The sequence below is a fragment of the Pezoporus flaviventris genome, unplaced genomic scaffold, assembly GCF_033815535.1.
Source record: "Pezoporus flaviventris isolate CSIRO_AGI_PZ_B2104156 unplaced genomic scaffold, CSIRO_AGI_Pfla_v1 ptg000081l, whole genome shotgun sequence".
Classification (NCBI taxonomy): Eukaryota; Metazoa; Chordata; class Aves; order Psittaciformes; family Psittacidae; genus Pezoporus; species Pezoporus flaviventris.
The window spans coordinates 2,510,855-2,532,079 of record NW_026892629.1 but is presented as its reverse complement, the minus strand read 5'-3'; the positions used below and the strand labels follow the sequence as shown (position 1 = coordinate 2,532,079).

Sequence of the window (21,225 nt, the reverse complement as noted above, 5' to 3'; positions counted from 1 at the left end):
AGGCTGCATTTGCCTTGCACTGGAGTTTCACATCTACCATATGTAAAGCATAGAATTTCTGTCACATAAGTTTATATAAACTCAGATTGTGGGGTTTCTAGATATTTGCTGTATTAGGGGCCACATTACTTTTTAAACTAATCCTTCTGAAAGGGATCATGAAGATATATGGCAAGAGGTCTTGCTTTTAATTATTTATTTATTCTCATCATGAGGAAGCTCAGTCTAAGCACAAGAATTTGTGCTGTGGAACTACAGAGGAGGATTTCTTCTTTAGGAACAGAGGAACAGCTCCTTGGAACCTTGTAGAGAGAAACTGCTCCTCTTTCCTTGGGTTTTACAGAAAAATAAGTGTAAGAGAAAGGTTGAAATAATACATTCTCACAAATTAATGTTTCCTCTTGTGTAATCAAGATTTTATTGTTTCTCAGGAAGCAGAGAGCTGCAGCCTCTTAAAAATAAACTTAAAAAATCAAGCCACTAGTTAGCACAGACCAACCCAGTAACTGTTAACACTTAGTCTCCATTTCTTGACATGACACTGGAAGCGTAGCTCTTGCCACAACAGATTCCCCAATTATAGTTTACTGATCATTTTTTGTTTCTTTTGGGGGATTTAAAGTCCATTGATATGAGGTGTAACTTAGAAATACAGGAGAATAAGAAACAGTTAATTTCATTAAAATAATTCTTTTACATTCTTCTTGTCAAGTACCCCTCCAAGTCTATCAACAAACTGATAAATGTAAGTCCCCATCCTGGGCCCACACAGGCAGAAATAGAAATTATTGCCTCTAATCAGACAACGGGCTTTAGCAAATAACAAAACATACCCAAGCACTGTGGTCATGGGGCTTTTTGAGTGAACCAGCATAAGGATCAGTTTGCAGTTACCTGATGTAAGTGCATGGTTGTTGTGGGGAAATAGTCCCTGTGATCCAGGGGCTGAACCTAGGTGCTAAAGCCACCAGCACATTGTGTGAGTAGCAGAGCAGAACCAGCTCAGTTTTTCCCACAGCTTGACCCAAACTCAGCCACAATTACTGGCAGGAGAGGTCATATTTCAACAGGACAAGTTATTCTTCAGTTTTTTAATTAAAAATAATTAATGTTAAAGTTCTAGAGCAGCGCAAACATAAACTCTTCTGCAGCGGTAACAAGTTCAGAGTGAGCTTTTTCCTACCCACCAATGTCACTTGCAAAGTTTTTAGCGAGCTGCTGCAATGAGAAAGCTTATGAGAACAGAGTTACTTTAATTAATGGTTTTCTTCTCAGACCTTAATGTTGTTAACTTTAAGAAGTCATTAGAATGCTGGCATGAACAGGAAACAATGCATATGGGTTTTAATGAATGCAAATGTGGGGAGGAACCCATATTCATCTTCTAAGAAACAGAAGGGATTAATCTAAAATGACATAATTATTCCAATCAGGCCTTCTCCAGTGAGAGACAATAAAAATAAGATCCTGTGATTATTTCTATATTTCTGAATAAAAATGTTGACGCTATTAGCTAAGAAATATTTCAGTGACAGTTTGAAACAAATGTCTCCAATACACTTTTAATGTGGATTTTAAATGTTCATTATTCTTGGCTAATTACATGCCAATTGATCATTAAAAACAGTTTTGGTAAAGCTTAAGAAGCATGCATCCTTTTCATGAATATAAATACTCAATAAATGTGCTTTTAACAATCACTTACTCTATATGTATAGCAGGGAATTAAAGTCACAGAATGTTGGTAAGATACTTTAAAGTACTATCATTTCCCTGCTTATTCTGTACTTTCTTCTCTAATTAAATGGAGAAAAGGTTATTAGATAGACATTAGACACTTTTCTAATTTGGCTTTTGCCAGATCTCTTCTTTGCAGAAGTTAATTTCTGACAGATTGTCCTAGTTTAATGTTGAAAATGCATAAATAACATGCCAGAAATAAAGTTTCCCAGAAACAAAAAGTGAACCTCTGATTCATGTGGAGAACCATTGCATGTAAATAGAGATATATTTTCTGAAAGGCATTGTTCTGCCCTGAGCCTAGTGACAATTGAATCAAGCCTAAAGGGTTCAGAATGGCCTCTCCAAAGACTGGAGGGAGATTACAATTTGTCTAGTGTCCTGTTACAGAGAAAATTTCATAGTGTAGATTCAGTCAAAGATTTACAAACATCTGCAGCTCTTAAAATAAATTGTATATATATATAAAAAAAAAAAAAAGTCTCACTCCAAATGCTCTTAAACTTTGAAGACAAAAGCGGGTTAAAAATCCAGATCTCAATTTTGTAGCTCAGTTGATCTCCTCCATTACCTAAGGCATACTTGAAAAGTGCTTTCAGGTAGAAACTCTCTAAAATCAGGTGATGTCACATTAAAATTAGGCAAAACTTGCTATTCTACCTTAATTTGATTTTGGGTTCTTGCCTTTATTTGAACATAAAATTCAAATAAAATTAAGATTTGATAACATAAAGAATGAAGCAGATACAAAGCAGACAGCAATCCTAACCTCATTCCAGAGAAAGGCCACAAAGAGGATCTGAGGGCTGGAGCAGCTCTCTTGTAAAGACAAGCTGAGAGAGCTGGGCTTGCTCAGCCTGGAGAAGGCTTAGAGGAGACCTTAAAAGCATCCTTCTAGTACCTAAAGGGGCTATCAAGAAAGCTGGAGAGGGATGTTTTAAAGGGCATATAGGGATAGGACAAAGGGGAAATGGCTTTAAACTGAAAGAGGGTAGAATTAGGTTAGATGTTAGGAAGAAATTCTTCACTATGAGGGTGGTGAGGCACTGGTAGAGGTTGTCCAGAGAAGCTGTGGCTGCCCTATTCCCTGGCAGTGATCAAGGCCATGTTGGACAGTGCTTTGAGCAGCCTGGTCTAGTGGAAGGTGTCCCTGCCCATCCCTGCCTGTGGCAGGGGGGTTGGAACTAGGTGATCTTTAAGGTCTCTTCCAACCCAAATCATTCTATGGTTCTACGATTCTAATTCCAGTCATTTTGTGAGAAGGAGGCTGTTGAGTTCTTCCTCTCGTTCTGATACCTATGTGTCACCCATGCAGTGCTGGTTATTTTTGTCTCAATTCTTCGTATATTTTCTGAAATTGTGAAATATATGTGTTGAGCTATATATTCAGCTATACTCTTCTGTGCCATCTGTGCATTTTCAATGTGGAATTAATTATTTTTGTTTTCAGATCTTTCGATAGCACAAGATCTACAAATATCTTTGTATGTTTGTCCCCTTATCCCTGTGGGAGGAGAATGCCGCATCCTTCTGCATGCTGTTCGTTCTGTTAAAGACTTGTATGGAGGCTTGTAGGGCTGCCATGTGAGTTGCCCCAGCACTACTTGGTATAATCAAGCTGACTATATTGCCTGTAAAACCTGTTAGCATATAATGGAAAAATGCTTAATGGGAGACTCTAGAGCAAAGCTTTCAGAAAGTCACTGATTATTGTAGAGAAATTGTAGAACTTGAAGCTTTTGCAAGGCCAGGGATTGGAACCCTGGCTTCATTTAGTGAAGGAAGGATTTTTTTCAGTGATGCTACCAGGTCAGCTTCTGGTCAAGTGAGATGCAGGGCCTTTACTTCCAGCAAACCCCTAGGTAACGTCTCTAAAGAACATTTTGTCTTTTCTCGGGGAAGGCACAATTCACAGCTGAATGATCTGCAGGAGGTGGGATTAAAGAAAAAAATATCTTTTCTCTAGTCTGTTTGGAGTGATCTGTGGTTATGATGCAGACCAAGCAAATGACATAATACTGTTTGCCTATAGGTATGCAGTTTGCTTGTTAGTTTTATTACAAGGGATCACAGGCTTAGCCAGCAGTAAACTATCTTGCTCCGTCTTTCTCTGCCTTTTCCTCCCAGAATAGCTCAGGCCTGAAATTCTCCAAACCATGGTTACTTCACAGGGCTTTTTTCTATCCAGGCCCCTGGGCGAAACATCAGGTGCACCACTGAGGCTGAGAATAATCCCCTGGGCAAAATGCTATAATGGTCAGGCTGCTGACCCACTTTGTACAGCTGTCAGGTGCATGCTTCCTCTGAGGATGTCTCTGCTGCAGAGAAGATTTGGGCTGCCTGGGTGGGATAGGTTCACAGCTGCTCATAGAAAGTGGAGGAAAAGACCTTTCTTGTAAGCAAGTTTTCCTATTAGTCCCAAATCTGAGATTGATCTTTTCTTTTCTGGTGCAAGCTCAGACTGGGTGGCCCTTGGCTTCTTGAAAATGGACATTCAGTTATGAACAGGGCTCTTGTGATGATATTAAGGGCTCGTGGTTACTACAAGGAAATGCCAGGCACATGGCCTGCTCGATAGGGAGTCATCAAGCTAGACATGGTAGCAGTATTTCAAGAAAATGCCTAATAGCCTGAAGGCTTTCTAATAGCATTAGAAGTTTTATGTTCTGGAGTAAAGTAATCAAATCTCATGCTTTGGGGCACATGCTGATCTCCACAGGAACCAGGAAGGCATTTCCCCCCATGAGAGCATTATGCAGTTGTCTGGGTGGTTTCCATCTTTTCCCAGAGCGATGGTAAATGGAGGCTGCTGGAGACAGGATGCTAAAATGCATGGAGTGACGCTTACATATCTGTGTCCCCATGTAGCTTTTTAAGGATAAAGGTTTTGAATCCTATAAAAGTGAATGCATTATGACAGGAAAGCTCCAGCAAAATGCCCTCAAAGTGAAACCCTGGGCCAGCTTTCAGCCTCTATTAGATAGGTGCAGTACTCATTGAATTCACTCCCAGAACAGAGAACAATACTTGGCAAGCTTCTTCTAGTGAGAAAAAAAAATGATTAATGCCTTGTGTCAAGTGCTTGTAAAATGATGTGGCGCTTGTACACAGTGTCTTTTCTTAGGTAGGATACTAGTGACTGCATCAAAGCAGTGTGTTCACAGCATCAAGTATTTGTTCTGTCATGCAAGCCAGCTTTGCTGTATGCCCATCTGATAAAATCTGTGACCTGTTTTGGCTGCCTTCCTCTCCTCTTCTACTTTTAATTGTCTCTGTGGCTCCTTCTCTTCCTTGTTTTGTTTTCCTTTTCATTCTCTTCTGTCCAGCTGAAGGAAATAAGTTGTCAGCTGTTACTGAAATTTTTACTTTGATCTGGCTAACATAAAATATTTTAATCCAGCACAGAATATGATGCTGCCACTTTGTAATTACCAAAATGATTTTTTTTTTTTTTCTCATGGGTGCATTTCTGTACATGTATATATGTATTTAACAATAGCATGGACAAAAACAAATTGTGACAGCAATTGCTATCGGTTCAAGCCAAGAACTTGCTTTTAAAGTTCTTGCTCTTTTCTTCCTGCAACATAATGTTTAAGTGTATTTTTCTCTTGATATCACAGTCAAAGTCCTTTTTGAACCCATAGCCAGTATTTCTACCTGCAGATACCCCATATTTACTGTCATTATTTTTCACAGCCTTGTAAAAGTTGTGATAGTGCAGCCAAGGAAGAGGTTTTACCTGCTGCATATCAAACACTGAGGTCTAGAAAAATAATTGGCTTCTCACCAAAACTACTTGAGTTTTTCAAAATGAAAGCTAGTTGTCTACCTGGGAAAAGATGACAAAGTAAAGAAACTAATCTGTCATTTCTTTTTTATTTACTAATGAACAGGGGAAAAAAACCTGCCTTCTGTCCTGTGCAAAACATGGAAGTAGTAAATGAGTAGGTGCAAATACAATTCAGAACATAATTGTTACCTTTGTCATTCTAAATGTAAACAGCAGAAAAAGGCAGAACAGTTCACAGAAAGTACTACTGCCAAAGAAAAGCCTTCTCCTTGAACACAGAGCACTGCTGCATGTTGGGATCTACCCAGACACGCTGGAGCACATAGGCTTTCAAAACTGTGCACCTTTGAGGAGAAGCTAGAAAAGCATGTTTCATGTGATGGTCCCTTGTTCCTGTTTCTCCAAACAGGATCCTCCAAAGGGGTCCAACGGTGATTTGATTCTGCTTTCCACATCCTTGTGAAGTTGTTTGACTTCTAAAATACTGTGGTATCTTTGCTCTTCCTGAGGGTTTGATGCAAATGGCAAACTTGAGAAGAAGTTTGAAAGAGATGAGGACTATGGATTGAAATAAGTAATTTTGGGACTGGAGAGTGATTGACCTGAAATAGGAAAAGACTGAACCTGTGACTTGTGATGTAAAAGGAAAAAAATAGGAGGGACAGAGTTTTAAATGACCTTGGAGTAAAGACAAGAATTGTTACCCTCATGCAGGAGAAAAAGTATGATCAGAGCTTTTTTTTTAGTGGTTTTGTGTTTGGTGAACTAGAATGCTGCAATACTGAAAAGTAGAGAAAGCAAAGACTATGACAAGCACATCTGCAGATACACAGAACACAGCTGCAAACGGCTTCAAGAGGATGTTTTAACTGGTCCACTGCTGCAGCAGAAGATAACCATGCACTTGGTGACAGAGATTAAAAGTGGTCTGTGATCGTCCGCCAGTCAGTCAGGCACAGGTCTCTTGGGCAGAGTGAGAGGGGATGCACAGCCTGCAGATCTGTTGGCGGGTTTGAAGGTAAGATCAGATATCTGGGCAGGGAGAGGAGTATGCAGAAGGGTGAAAAGTATGCAACATGTGAGAAGGTGAGTCTGCTCCACCTAGAGTGGTTAAAGAGCCAGCTTTGTTGCCATTGCGACATCACTTACAAAACATGAACCCAATCCCTAATGAGCTTAACATTAAAAATAAGAGAAAGCCTTTCTTGCCTCAGAGTGCTTGTTATGTGCTCAGAATGTGCTGTTCTTTTTCCAAAAGCTTTTCGTCTTACAGTGAGTTTTCGCCAACTGGTCTGAGACGGAGCTCTGTGAAACAGCATGGCAAAAGAACAAGACTGAGTGCCATTCAGCTTTAATAAGTCATGGGAGAAGATATTGTTTAACCTTGCAGAGTTTATACTCTGAGATTTATAACTGTAAGTAATTAAAAGGAAGCAAGCCATCTTGTGCCTGCCTATGCTACAGCTCTTACAGGGCCCAGTGTCCTGCATCTGGCACAGGTTTGTGTCCTTTTTGAAACAGAAGGGACTAATTGGGTTGGCTGCTCCTTGCTAGCTGTTCAGGTGGCTCTGTAGGAGGTGGGGGGAGTTCATGGGGTCTCCAGGCTGGTTAGGGAAAAAAAGGAGCACTGCTTAACTTTTCTTGCAAAGCAGAATTTTTGGTCTGTTGCCATCAGAGTGACTCCAGTATTTTGGACTCTTGTGCAAAGTTTTTGATCCCAAAAATCGGGGATTGAGTTCACACATGGAGCTACAGCAGAGCTGAGGTACCACTGCCTTTGGGAGGCAGGTGTGACCAGTGGCTGGGAGCAGGCTGGGGAGGTCTGCAAAGGTGGCAGATGTCCCTAGGAGTCTGGGCTGCCTTGTAAAATGCATCAGGCAGGATCCTGGAGTCCTAGTCCTCATAGACACCAAGGGCAAAAGGAGGGGTGGGACATAAATTTGGGAGGCTAAGTCTAGGCGCCTTAAAACCAGCAAGGCTTCTGTGGCATTGCTCTCTGAGAGGTTTACAGCAGTCTGTGCACGGCTGGAAAGAGAAGACAAAAGGCAGAATTTTAATGTCCAGCAGAAAAGATGGTAGAGGAGCAGACACTTGTATTCCAGGTCATAGGAGTGGGGTATCCTTTTGTCATATGGAAAATATATACAGATACAGGACTTCGAATAGACATTAAAGAAACCAAACTTATAGCACTTCGGGCTGTGAATGAGCTTTTAAACTGAAGAGCATTAAAAGAAGCTGATGGGTATGAAAGAGTTCATGGTTTGAAACAATTCTTCTATTCTGGATTCTGTATCCAAATAGGAGACAGATCAGAGGATCAATAGCCACGTAAGAAATGGAAAACTGTCATTTGGAGTGCCAGGAACCAAATGAGCAGTATGAATGCTTCCAGAGGATTACAAGGAGTTTAATAAAGAAGTTGTGAAAACTGGAGTACATAGGTCTTCATGAAAATATTGACAGTGGGTATGCTGGGGGGCTTGGTGGAAGAAAGATTAGCACAGTACATAGTGGTACAAAATATACCTGAAAACATAGTAAGCTCTTCTGGCACTGCTGTCATACTAGAGGTCAATGATAACCTAATAAAAAAGTAGATTGACAAATTAACTGCCACAATGTGTAACACCAGATTTGTACAGGCTGAAATTCCTGTAAAAAGGCCTAAATATATAGAGAAATAAACCATCAGGTCCCTATCTGCTGCTGTTTAATGAAGTAATCAACAATGAGGGTGATGGAAATGCAGAGCAGGTTAAAAGTTAAGGAAGTTTAAATAAAGTAGGGAACAGCATTACACTCTTGCTTACCCACACCTTGAATGCTGCATGCTGCCCTCATACTGTCATCTGAAAAATGGTGTATCTGAACTAGAAGGAGTTCAGAAAAGAGCAACAGGGATGGCTGGAGATACAGAATACCTTCTGCATTAAGTAAACCAAGATTTTTTCAGTCTGGGAGAGAGATTACTCAGACTGATGTATAGTGGAGGTCTATAAACTCACGAGTAACACAGAAAAAGTAAGTAGGGGTGGTTGTGATTTAAGTATCTCTTCCAGCAGTAAAACTACAGGACATCAAATGCAGGAATCAAATAATGCTAGTAAGAGCCAGATTCAGGGTGGAAAAAAGAAAAGGCTATTAACACAGTTGTAGTAGTACAAGCTGACCTAAGTTCAAAGGGAAACTGGATGAATTCAGGGAAATTTGTTGGGAATTTCTAAACACACTGAAGCCCTATCTGCTTCTCAGAGGCTGTGACAGAATAATGGGGAAACATCATGGACACTTGACTTATTCTTAGGACACTCCCCTTTGCATTTGCTTGAAGACACTACCAGAGATTATGTATACGGTCCTGTGGTCTGATCCACTGTAAGCTCTTATTTTATTGAGTGAGAGTAGTTTTTAATCCAGAGCAGTGGTGTACAGAGTTCTCCCAAACTGGGCCTGACATGTGCATACTCTGATGGGGTTTAGGTCTGGGTTCGATCTTATCAAAGCATAGAATAAATCTTTGAGGGTAAAGATAAATGAAATTTCATGCCCACTGCCTTCCCCATGATGCAGCGATTTCCTCCTCTCAGTGACAGTGCAGCTCTCTCTGCAGTAATCCATCCTGTGACATAGGGCAGGAATGCAACTGCTTCAGGAGGGGCGAAACCCACCCTTGCCATTTCAGTGCAGAGTTTACAGGGGAACCCCACAAAGACTTGCCCTGGCACAGCTGTGAAGGCAGCTGTCCTCAGGCCCCACGGTCATACTAACAAGCCAAAAGGGGGAAAGGAGAGGGGAAAGTCTTCTCTGAGGGAAGGTAAGAAAAACTGCACTCTCCAGTGCGTTGATAAAGTTGTGGCATTGTGCTCTGGTCACAGTAACAATGTAATCCGGACTAAAAAGTGCACCTTTGTTTTATAGGGCTTTTGTTACATCTGCAGTATTTCATTCATCTTGGGCAGAAAACAGAAAATCCAAACCAGCTGAATTGCCTCAGCTGAGGGCGTGACAAAGGCATGAAGTGTTGGTTGTTTTTGTTGCCTGACAAAATCTAACATGGACCTACTTTCCATGAAACAAGGGAGCCGCTTAGCCACTGAGGGTAACGGCTGTGTACATGGGTCTGACTCTTAGAGATGGTCCTTGCAAGAGGTTCTTAAGACTCTTAATCACAACATAAATACTAAGGCAACAAACAGGAGGCAATAGGAACTTAAAAGAATTTCTGCTTTGTGTAGCCTAAATTCCAATCATGCTCCTCACAGAAGAGCAAACTGATGATCAAACAGAACAGAAGGTGCTGATGAGGGGTATTGTCATGTACAACTCAATTGCTGTATCCACTGCATGATGATTCAGGCTTTTTTCAAAGGTTTGTACTGTCTTTGTCACTCACTGTTTGAGCCCTCCGTATGGTTACACACATGTGTAGCTATAATCACCAGACCCATCTACTCAAGTAGGCATGAATATTCATTGCCAGATTTTTTGTTTTATCTTAAGGAGATAAAAGTTAATGTGAAAGTATGTCATCTGAGAAGGGGGTTTTTGGACATTCTTACTGGAAAAGCAAGGCACAGCACACACTACACACTTTTATCCAGATTTTACTTAATTCAGATACAAATACAAATGGACCCTGAACATTCAAGAGCTGTCCTATAGCTGAACATATGTGCTAAAGCACAAGGACAAAAATACTGACAAAAGTGCCAGGTGTCTAGAGCAGTTTAATAAATAAATACAGCAGACCAAGCCTGACTAGCTGCTGATGCACAGTCCTGCCAGCTGGCTTGTGAGGCTTGAGCACAGCAAAGCACTTGGGCTCAGAGCCACAGACCTTGAACTGATGGTATCATAGCAGAGGATGATTTGTTTTTGTGAAGTCCTGGATGTGGACATTTGCACATTCATTTAGCAAGTGGTAAGTACTTCCCCCGCAGAGGCATGCTCATTTCCTTTGGCAAATTTGTGACCATTGAGACAAAACACAGGCCTAAATTAAAAATGGAGAATGCAGCACCAAAAGAAAAAAAAAAACTGTCAGTAGTTCACAAGGAGAAAAAAAATTCAACCAAAAAAGGAAAAGCAGGTAGTATCATCATCATGACATGAAAAAAAAAATCTATTTGGTGTCAGCTATTCTTCTTCAGGAAAGAAATAAAATAAGCGATAGCATGAAGGGAAGCATTAACACATAAAATGAAGACCCCTACAGTCAATGTGGTGGAGACTTTCTTATTAGGATGTACATTGTTGAACCACTAGACAGCTACTCTCCTGGCTGAGACCCGTGGAGTTTAGTTATTGTCTTTTCCAGTGGGGGTAGAGAAAGGGCTAAGCTGTACCATCAGTGCCCTTTGTCACAGATGATCTACCACCACCAAGAGTTTGTGGTTTTGGCTGCTATATCTTTCCCCAGGCATCTCTGCCAGCTCTGTCTTCATTCTCTGGGGAAGACAGGACTGAATATGAGCAGATACACAATAACAATCAGAACAAAGTGAATACTTCTGCCTCCTTCATGTCCATTAAAAGCTGTTCACACTCTTACTTCTTGTTCAAAGTATTTCAGAAAGCTTCATTACTGCCTTCCTACAGAGGATCCCAGTGCCTTAACCACAATAATATGTTACATCATGGATAACTTTGCTGAAGGTAATGGAACCTTTAACACTCTACATGCATAATTCAAACCAGTTTACTGGCAGGAAGAGTCTGTCTATTTTAATAAACTCTTTCAGCCTGCAAAACAGAGGACTTGCATGCAAAACCTCTGCTGAGAATGATCCTGCGAATGTTCAGGCTGCAGGCAGTGTTCAGGAATTGTTTGGGGGTGCTGCCTGGCAAGAATTTAGAGGGTGCCTGGGAGCCCTCTGATAGGGAACTATGCAGACAATTGCATTCCAGTGCTTGTGACTGTTTCTGGGTATTAACTTACCAGCATAGGCACAGCCTCATTGTCTAAAGTGGTGGACTGCAGAAAGTTTCTGAAGTCCAGGATCTGGATATATGTCCACTGACCTCCCAGCCATGTTCTGAAGTGAGAGCAAGGCAATCTCATGCCTTGACTGTTCTGAGAAGGAGATTTGGGTAAATAAGTGAGAAGTGTGACTACTCAGACAAATGTGGGACCAGAGCAGGCAAACATCTCATCATTGGTCCACACCCACTCTAATATGATAAGGCATTTCCTCGTTTTATGAGTGCCCTAGAATATGAACCTACATAATAATGTTTGTAACACCAGGACTCAGTCTGCATCTATTTTTTTTTCTGTCCCTTTTCTATGAAAAATGGCTGTTTGCCCTTTAATTCCTTCCAGAGCACTATCTGGGCATGAGCTGGTCTGTAATTAAACCAAACTATTTTAGCTCACAAGAATAACTGAGTGCAATTTAGCTGAGGGAAAGGATGTATATGATCCCTATGGAAGCCTGGAAAGACTTTATCAGCACATCAGAATAATTTCACAGCTTAAGCAGAGAGGCCTAGAATAAGCTCTACAGTATTCATAAAGTGCCGTGTATTACTAAGATCTTTGCTGTATTATTTGCATTGCGGTTGCTTAAAAATACCATGTACGGACACAAAGAAAATAGTATTTCCAATTGCACATTAGGCAAACACATGAGAGTTATGTCTTGACATCAGCAACATGCCTGCTGCTCAGGCTGAGAACTGCAGAGTACATCAGAACTGCCCAAATGATGGTAAGCAGAGCTTCATCTTCTCCTATTGCATTCATGATGTGTTTCACACTGCTAGAGACTTTAATGGTGTTAAGAGAGGTCAGAAGGGGTTTTGAATCTCAGAACGTCTGTCTGTCAAGACCCACTTCTGGGGTCATGCCCCCACTTCCAATTATACTGCCAAGCTTGTGCATAAAAGTAAGGTTGTGACCCTCGTTTAGGAACTAGTGGCTTAAAATAAGCTCTGGGAAGAAGGAATAAAAAACATTTACAAAGCAGTGTATACTTGGAATGCATGTCAAGTGTAGGGTACTTTCCAAAGAGACAAGACTAGGGTGAGGTCATGCAAACATGCAATGCATTGTGTTTCTGTTTAGGTCATTCTTTTTCTCCATAAAAGGGGAAGAGCTAACCATTCTCAAGACAGAAAGAATCATAGCAGCTGAACAGATTCTACACTATTACATGATTTAGATCCCTGTCCTGCATTTGAATTGCCAAAGTGCAAAAGTTAAACATCTAGAAATAAATAGCAAAATTTTCCATTGGAAACTTGGAGTTCATCTGTTGTAATAAGGATGGAGTGTATGCTAAGCAGCTGAGGATATTAGCAGTCATAGGATGTCTATGAAACACAGGCAGGACGAGTCCTGAAAGAAGGCAGACATCATCCTAAGATTTATCAGATACGATGTTTCTAGCATAGCCTGGAGATGAGTCTGAATCTGCAGATTTTACCTCTGGCACCTGATACATTTTCTCCAGCAAGGTGACTTTAAACAAAAGGTGTGCAGAAAGGATGATTGGAATGGCCAGGGAATGAGAGTTGTATCTTGCAAGAGAGAGACTCAAGAAGGACTAGCTTGTACGGCCTAGCACAGTGAAAGAAAGGGTAGGATTACACTCCCTAAGTACATTGATGGGTGAAGGAAAGCAGGGGAAGGAACTATGTGAGCTTAAAGGTTGTTGCACAGAAAAAAAAGAAAAAAAGTATTTTTTTTAATATGACTGTGAATCACCCTGGGTTAGAAACTGAAAGAACTGGCAGTACTGCAAGAGGTATGATGAGTCTGGGGCAAGGAACCTAACTGCTTTTAAGACATAGCTTGCTGGAGAGGATTATACAGGAAGATGTACACAATACCAGGAAATGGGGAACAACAATATGGACATTAAGTAGGTGACATTCTTAGTTACCAGGGGCAAGAAGACTATGATTATCTTTCTGCCAGTAGTGTACACTGTGTATGGTATATTGCTCAAAGGCCTCCCTAGCCTGACACTGGAACACTTACAGAAAACTAATGTGGAGTTAAGTCTGCTGCTATACAGCAAATTTGTCTGTAATAAAGAAGGTTTTTTCAGATATAAAGCCAACATTTTGTGTTGCTTAATGTCATATTATCACTCATAATTATACGTGATTCTCTCTCTATGGTGTTTGCAACTTTCAAATGTAGGTAGTCAGTTATAATAGCATTCTTACTGTGTCAAGCAGTGTCTTCCTGTCCTGTTTACTCATTTCATTTTACGTGAAACAGATGTGATTTTTCTTAGCTCTTAACTATTTTAATTCCCTATATTCTTATCATGATCAATTAAGTTGTTTTTACTGAAAAGTTTATGTAGATTTCCAAGTAAATGCTTATTCATTTTTCTCCCACTATGATTAAGATGGAAACTTGATTGGGTTTACAAAAGAGATTAAATGGTGACAAACACTGCAGACTACCTTGTGCAACTTACTGACTTTTGAAAACAGATTTACTCCACAGAAAGGAAGGACAATTCATATTCCTATTCTAATTCATATTCACATTCTTTGTAGGGAAGGCAGGCTTGTCATTCATGCAATGAAATTAGGAAACAGAGCAGGCAACATTCTTAACCCCTCAACAATTCACAATGAAGTTCAAGTCCTGATTTGAGTCTGATCACTGGGGCTCCAGTCCATCAGTCCATCAGCTTTTACTTTTTTCTTTTTTCATTTTTTTCCCCCTTTTTTATTCCCTAATAAATTCAATAAAGGAGGCTTTTCCAGAAATATTAATAGACCTCTGATGTCTATGCCTGTCGTCTTTGTTATCTCGTTCCTTTGCTCTGTATATCTTAGTACCTTCTAAAGGTACTAAGAAATTGGACGAGGCCTTGGGTGATATGATTTAGAGTAAGGTGTCCCTGCCCATGGCAGGGGGGTTGGAACTAGATGATCTTAAGGTCCTTTCCGACCCTAACTGTTCTATGATTCTATGAAAGGGCATGGTTGATCGGAGGCCAAGAGCAGATGTATGTGGAGACATCCAGGTGTATTAAAAAGACTTTTGGCAGATCGTAATGAACAGAAAACTAGATAGCATGTCCATGCCAGCATGTTGTGCTGGCAGTGAGGATTAATCCTCTGCTTACCATTCTAAACACATGGAAGTCAGTGAGAACTGGAGTGACAACACCTACAAGGAGTGGGTCAGCTTACCCCCTCCTGCCTCTTGGAGCAAAGTCAGTTAGGAACCCAGGAACACCCCTGTTCCTTTTGGCTGGTTCTCTTGCCTTTTTGGCCTTTTTTCTCCCCAGGTGCAAGGGAGGATAAGAACTTGCTGAGTTGGTTTTGAGAATTTAAAAATGTGAAGAAAGGGAAATTAGACCCAGGCTGTGGTTTAAATTGAAGTGGAGATCAAAGACCAGCACTTTCAAGAATAAAGGATGTGTATACATCTTGGGAGCAGCTCTCTAAGTTTGATGTCAGTCTGCTAGTGTAATTCTACCATACGTAGCCCAGATTCCTGTCTGCAGTTACATTTATTTTAGAAAAGGTCTCTGTTGGTATTAAAAAAAAAATCAAAGCAAAACTTTCTCATTCTAGAACAGTTATTAGTAAAATCAGGATGAGAATTTTGCTTCTGAAAAACAAAGGTCTACTAGCTGCCACACTAACACTAAGCTACTTCGTCCCTTGTTTCTCTCTGAACTCTCAAGGGAACCCATTTTTCTACTTACTACCACAAAGCAGCATGTGAAAGGAAAGGGATTGTAGAATGCGAGTATGTTTGAGAGGTACTAGGTGACCTCTGATTGCAACAACAAGCAAGAATGAAGTGCCAACAGACGCCACTAATCATGCTGAGGTTAATTCACTGTCTCATGGCTTCTACCAGAAGTAGGAGATGGTCTGCTACATGCAACTTCAGGCGTATGGGGAAGAACAGTTCTTGTTGCCGTCTATCTTTTTTGTATGTGGGACAGTTATCTGTGATTGAGGTATCCATTTTCACTTAGCATCCCTTTCCTCTGAGATTGTGCTAAATTTGAAACCAGAGCAATCTTTTGCAGTTATTGTTGAGATCCAGAAAGGATTCTGGGGGATTACTGAAAGGAAATAGGTCTCCAACATTACTTTTCTTTTTTATACGCTGTCTGAAGGAGACAGATTGTTATAGCAAGGCATACAGGAAGCACTGAAAACCATGGTGTAATCTGGACAATACTATACTAACAGCCTTTTTTATAAGTTTTATAGAACCCAGGCAATGGTGAGTATTACTTTGTCCTGGACAGTCCACTTGTAGCAAAAAAGTTATTGCAGTAAGTTTCCTTCTGGAATGCTTTCTCTTGTGGGTGGGTTCATGCCAAACTCCCCTGAAGACAGGGACATACCTGTATATTCTAGAAGTTTATAACCTCTTTAAAGTCTTTCAAATACTTTGGCATTTGCATTGCAGAAACAAGCTGAGATATATCACCATAAAAATAGGTCTGTCTTTTGGCACTATACATGCTTTAGGTAAGACATTTCTAAAGCTTAAAATAATGAGCATTTAAAAGAAAAAAAGTCTCCTAAAGAATCAAACTGCAAAACTGAACAGGTTGATCGTTATTTTTTTAATTAATCTTTACTCCTTTTAAGGCCAAATCCTAACCACATTTTTGTTTATATACAATGGTGGTTGTTTTTTTTTTTTCATTTCAATTCCTAAGATCTTGGGTGATAATTATTCAGTGAATATAATTTCTACCTGGGAAATCTGAATAAAACAGAATCAATTTGAGTTAGGTGCTTACTGTATGGAGGACCCAAAGGATAAGCATCTCCAAGGAAACAATTTACTAATTAATTTGCCCTCCCTTGCTTGAAAGTAAAAATCTCTGGCCTTTGTATTGCTTATGGCTGCAGCTGAACTGGCAAGAGTTCAATTGGAAGTATGTGTTGAAACATTAAGCGCTTCCTACCACACAGGCAGAATGAATGTTCAATCTTTTGGTGAAAATGTTTTTGCCTGAGTCTAGTCTGTCATCCTTCATGTCACAACATCAATTCTGTTAAGATGTCCTTGTGATACATATCTGCTATGCACTTGTTTTAGAAGTTATGAACTGAACTCTCCAGAAAGAGCTGAGTTGATCTATCAGCTGAAAAAGCCTGAAAATAAAACAGAGGGACAAAATCTACAAAAGGATTTAAGACTTTAACTCCTTTCCAGGCAGCGATGCTCACTGTGAAATAAATAGATGGAATAGGAACCTAAATACCTATGTGGATCTTGGCCTGTGTTTTGTTGATCCGTGTCCAGTGCCTTGTCTTCATGGCTTTTATTTCTCCAATCACGTTTATGTTTTCTCGAGTCATGACTTACAGTTATTTCAAGATTCACCTTGTGATACAAGAACAAATGAAGATAATAATTTCTGGGCTCCGGTTACTGCAATCCCATGTTGCTAAATGTCATGTTTAACACACCTTGCAGTTTATACTGGGAGGTCCGTCAGTACTCTGGCTTTGAAGGTGCCCTTGGCCTGGTCCTTATGTGAACTTGGCTGCCTGTCAGCAGCATGACTGCACAGTTTTGCTAAGCTTGGAAAGTTCCTTTAAAGGCTTGCAAAAGGGAAAGGTCTCATTTCAGCACATTTTTACTGGTGACATAATCTCCTTTTAATATTTTTGCATATAAAGCATCATGTCATTTACCAGGTCAAGAAACTCACTCCCAAAGAATGTATGCCTCTGACTCTAGGAGAGAGGCTTTAAAAATGATAAATACTGTTTCCTTTCAGCAGCTTTCCTGGGTGTCTCATTCTTTAGCTGATACACATTCTTTCCCCGTGAGCAAGAACACGATAAGGCACTAGTATCTGTCTATAACTGCCAGGGAGAGATACTTGCTTAGTGATGCAGTACTCAGCAGAAGAAAGAAGGAGAAAAAACAGCCCAGTCCATAAATACTTGCCCTGAGTTCTGCTGTCGGTTGCTCCTCTGTGTTGGCATCCTTACTCTTCTTTGGAGGGCACCATGTGTGACTTGGCCTTTGAGAGCAAAATAAAACAACGTGTTCAGGACTGAGCACAGTGAGTCACCAGGAAACCATGTGTGCTTTCATCTCCTCGTAGTTTTTGTGTTTGATTTTTGTTTCTCTGAGAATAACTATTTATATAGTACTTAGAGGCCCTGGTCCAAACTGAAGCTTGTGTTGCTAGGCTGTGTGCAAACACATGATGAGAGACAGGCTCTGCTCTTAAAAGACAGTGGTCAAAGTGACCCTGACAAGTAAAAGATAGGTCAGAATATGATGTGGCTTTCCAAAAATTATGCCACAGATCAATCACTTGCCAGACAGAAGAATCATTTACTTTTCATTTTCTCCCTCCAAACAGTTTAGAATGAAGTAGAAGGTAAAACAAACCTCAACAGGTCAGAATTCAACTTCAATGAATCACTCTGGTCATCGCTTGCTACTCCTTGGTTCATTGCCTTGTGTTGGATGAGAGAAAGAGGGAACTTGGATCTGGTTTATACAGATGTTTATACAGATACCATGGTGGTATGAAGATGGCCACTTTCCAGCTGTGCTGATTTTGTGACTCTACTTTTTTTACTTTCAGTTGAAATGTCCCACATCAACATATAAGGCATCAAGTGAGAGGTAGCTTCCATATAGAACAGCTTTCCTTTTGGCATCCTGTTCAGCTGCGGCTGTGTGAGAGCTGACAAGGAATGCATTTTTGCCAGCCTGGTAAACCAGAGTGCCTGTTTTCTAACCTGGCAAGAAATAGATGTGTAATTTTATTCTGTTTCTAAGAAATGGGAAAAGCTGAACGTTACAAAAGGAATATTAAAAACAGCACAGCTTTACCAAGCTTCCAATGAATGTGGACATTTTTCTGTCCACGAGGTCTGTATCTATATTGTTTTGCTAATGAGCAACAAAAACCAAGCCATGCAGGCTGACTTCTTGAATGTCATTTCATGACGTGCCTGGTGTGATGATATCTCTTACATAAAAGATTTGAACAGTATGATTTGAATAAAATCTATCACATTCTAAAAACATCAGTGTTCTACTGGAATCACTTTAGAATGTATTGCCTGTATCAGTGGCTGATTTCCTTCTCAAAGATTTTGGTAGGATGAGCTAAGTCCCTGTAAACTTAGTTGAACTGTACTCTTTTCTGTAAGATGTTTTTATCATGGGCTTTATTTAGGAAAAGCCAATCTCTGCATGCACCTGTAAAAACTCCAATTAGAAAAATGTGAGAAAAGTACTGCCACATTTGTTTAATGTATTAATTATTTTGCAACTTTTTTTTATGATAGCTATGAAAAACTAAGCAGAGTTATGAATTATACTGCTCTAGAAATTTAAGCATGAGACTGACAAAAGAGAAACTTCCCGAATGCCTGAATCAATTGTGATGGAAAAGTGAGCTATAAAAACCTTGCCTAGTACTTTTACTAATAATACATTTTTGAGATAATGTCTGCATTGTGCCTAGGAGCTATAGTCATAGATTACCAACACAACATGGGGAATACTGGTGGGCAAGATCAAAACTGGGTAACTTTCCCACAAATTTATGGTCTCTCTGAAAGAAGATGACCGCCGGATACCAGCAGAAGACTGGTTATAGGTATGTTCAGTGATCTACCCTCTGGTAGCCTAACTTTTGACAAGATTTTCCCAGGCATCTTGTCAAAACAGATATTTCAACAGGGATTTGAACCTGTAAAATGGCTTTGCTTTTCGGACCATATTTGAAAATTCAGTTGTGTTAAGTTACGTGACTGCAAAAGGTCAAAGTTGACTATCACTGTAATTGAAAAAATAGGAGAGTTAATAACTAGCTAGTGAGGAGCCTGAATTTTTTCTTTCATGTGAAAGAATAAGGAAACAGAGCTAAAGTTGCAAGGAAAAAAAGGTGACAGTAAAGAGACAGATTAGAAAAACAATTGTTGTAGTAACTTTCAGAATCGCTAGGAAAAGGGTAACCCCATATTGATAAAAGTATAGTAACAAGATGGATATACAATGTGGCATGGCTGGGTAGTGCATCCATTTGATAGTAGAGCAGTTTTTCACATCCTTTTCCAGGAGAAGTGAGAGAGGCTTAGCACCAAGGAACTGCCCTGTGGGACAAGTGTGCCATGCAACTGGACCTTGAAAAACGGGGGCTTCTTTAGCTGTGAAAAGCACCCCTCTAACTTACTCACTGTAAAATAAACCTGCTGTTGAATTGCTCTGGATAGGAAACATAGGGAAAATAGTAATTTTTACTCTGTTTTCCCTTACTGCAGGGGATGAGTGTCCAGGAAAGCAGGTGATGACATGGGTGTGTGGGACTGATGGCAGAGCTCTCCACGCAGCGTCTGAAGTGGCCAAAGACTACTTCGTCTTGTGGGAATTCTCCAGCAGTGAATCCTTTTGTCTGGCATACGTTCACTTTGTTTAATGCAAGATTGATGAAACAAACCAGACAATTTGGCCTTCAGATGCTATAATTGTGAACAAACTGTCCAGAACAAAGATATTTGGAAGACACAAACCTCACAATCCTCTCTGACTTTTGATTTTCCTTTCCCCATGTTGAATTCATTAATTTAGGTATTTCGAACCATGATTTAAGGAAGGCCTTAACTCTGTGGGTACTGACTTCTACCAGTTCTTACAATCGCTCCATGGGTGGGATTTTAGAAAATACTCTGAGGTTGGCCTGCAGGAGAATCCCATTTTCCTTGTCTAATTTAATAGGTACAGGATGGAATTTTCTTTTCCACACTCTCTTACATTAATGAAACAGTCCAGGCTGTAACAAATAACTGATGTCACCACAGTTTAGAAAGTACATATTTAAATGAAACTATAATACAGCCTTCTTACAGATTGTGAAACTGGACAGCCTGCAACCATCTGGCACTCCACCTCTGAAAGAATATCAGTAAAGACAATGCTGTTCTTTCTGTAAGAGTGCCACCATCTAGATGCAGCCATCACAGAAAGCCCCTTTCTTAAGTCAAGCTTTATTCAACTTTCAAAGCACATGTGAAAAATAAATGTTATTTCCAGTGCAAGCCAAATAGTCATAACTATTACATCCTTAAATCACACTTTATGCCTGCTTGTATTAGTACAGGCAGTAGGAAAAACTGCATCTCAGACGCAGCCCCAGCAAGATTAAATATACTGCAAACAAGATTAAATATGTTGTATACCTCAGGGAGAAAAAGAAGTGTGGAGAGGTGGAAATCAATGCACAGCAGAGTTGCATGCTGATTAAATTTCCCCTGAGCTGGCTTTGATGGTCCAGGTGAGGACCTCTACTTTAGGTATCAAAACTACTTCTTTCTAGTGAAAACTTGAACTCCACTAATAGGCGCTTCCAATCTAAAAAACCTTGAAGGCAGTTTTTCTGCTCAAGGGAAGCAAAACTGCTAATTTCATAAAATCTTAACCACATTAGGAAATAATTAGAAATTCATGTCATGAAGACAGACTTGTCCTGTAATGACTCACAGTAGTAATATGGAAGGAGGAGAGATAATGTGTTTGGTTATATAAGAAGCATTTGGGTTTTCATTTATGACCTTATTACTAATGCAGGTCTTTGTTGGTAGAACCATCCAGAGAGTCACACTCCAGGATCTGCAAGTTCAGCTCAAATTCTGACCTTGGATGAACTGAGGAACCCAATGGTCTTAACTGCCCCATGGGGTGACATAACTGGCCATAAGAGGTT

General features: G+C 40.1%; 1 long non-coding RNA gene across 2 annotated transcripts in view; it reads left to right on the top strand.

The window, feature by feature from the left end:
- Positions 1-20,960, top strand: part of LOC133280323 (uncharacterized) — a 70,586-nt gene extending 49,626 nt beyond the window's left edge. For both annotated transcript variants that reach the window (XR_009747122.1, XR_009747121.1), the window contains exon 3: positions 19,787-20,960. This is a non-coding gene — a long non-coding RNA (uncharacterized LOC133280323). The remainder of the gene's footprint in view (positions 1-19,786) is intronic.
- Positions 20,961-21,225: the final 265 nt, after the last annotated feature.